Here is a 1428-nt window from a genome sequence, read left to right as displayed (position 1 = left end):
AAAGTTTTGTGACTGTTCATTCAACAGCAACTCTCTGATTCCAGTAATCCAAGTGCCTGAAGACATAAGAATTAGACAATTTTTTTATTATAGGAAGTAAACTCTCAAGTACAGAAGACACTACTGAAAATATATGAACACTAAGTTACTATTAAACATACAAAACATTTCCAAGATCTTTTTGTTGCTGACATATACATAATACTTAATATAATTTAGAAAACCATTGATTTTTAAAGGCAGTATTCTTATTTTGAAACTAGCTATAGTTATTTCCATTTCTGTACATGATTTATTGCTTAAATATACCACAGTTTATCCATTCTAATATTAATGTCTGGTTAGATTATTTCCATTTTTGGCTACTACAAATAGTATTACTCTGAGCATAATTTTGCACACATTTGCACACAAATACACATTTCTGTTGGGTATTTCAGATGAAATTGAATCCTCAGGTTAAAATAGTTGTTACTAAATATTGCAAAGGGGCTATACCAATTTACTCCCTTACCAGCAATGTAGGAGAGTTCCATTTGTTCTTTATATTGTCTTCCAAGTTTTGCACAGTGGCAGTATCATAGCCAGTCTGGTTTATCTGAGGCACAATTATTGCTAATTGAAATCTGTATTGTCTTTTGAACATGGATACCATATATAACATCTTTCAGTTTATGGCTTGAATTTGTTTTTCTTTTGATAAATATAAAATGTGAATTTTAATACTGTGTAACATCAGTGTTTTGCTTTATGGTTAGTGATTTTTGTCTGTGCTGTGTCAGAAATCTCCGCCTCTCAAAGTTCAGAAAGATAAACTCTTATATTGTCTTTTAGAAATTGCATTGTCTTACCTTTTACATTTAGAGCTTAAAAATCTGTAATTTATTTTTGACCATGATGTGAGCTAGGGAAGAATCCAAGTTTGATTCTTTTCCATATGGATATCCAATGACCCTAGCATCCACCTGCAATGCAGGAGACCCAGTTTCAATCTCTGAGTTGGGAAGATCCCCTGGAGAAGGAAATGGCAACCCACTCCAATATTCTTGCCTGCAGAATTAAATGGACAGAGGAGCCTGACGGGCTACACTCCATGGGGTTGCAAAGAGTCGGACACGACTGAGTGACTAACACACACAGATACACATCCAATGATCCAGTACCACTTGTTAAAAAGACCACTCTTTCTCTCACTGCACTGCAGTATATGAATCAGTGACTAAATTTGGACAGAAAGACTATTGGAGTCTATATTCTGTTCCATGGTAAGTTTGTCTAAGCTTATCACTTTCTCATACCGCACTCACTATTGCAGCAACATAACTCTAGTTCAGTTCAGTTCAGTCACTCAGTCGTGTCCGACTCTTTGGGACCCCATGAATCGCAGCACACCAGGCCTCCCTGTCATCACCAACTCCCGGAGTTCAC

At 36.0% G+C, this 1428-nt stretch overlaps 1 non-coding gene across 1 annotated transcript; it reads left to right on the top strand.

The window, feature by feature from the left end:
• Window positions 1-558: 558 nt before the first annotated feature.
• On the top strand, window positions 559-693 carry LOC139182866 (U4 spliceosomal RNA). Its single transcript, XR_011566427.1, has one exon. It is a non-coding gene; the product is annotated as a U4 spliceosomal RNA (small nuclear RNA).
• Window positions 694-1428: the final 735 nt, after the last annotated feature.

Source organism: Bos indicus, chromosome 4, assembly GCF_029378745.1.
Source record: "Bos indicus isolate NIAB-ARS_2022 breed Sahiwal x Tharparkar chromosome 4, NIAB-ARS_B.indTharparkar_mat_pri_1.0, whole genome shotgun sequence".
NCBI classification, from domain to species: domain Eukaryota; kingdom Metazoa; phylum Chordata; class Mammalia; order Artiodactyla; family Bovidae; genus Bos; species Bos indicus.
This window is presented reverse-complemented; position numbering and strand designations above follow the sequence as displayed.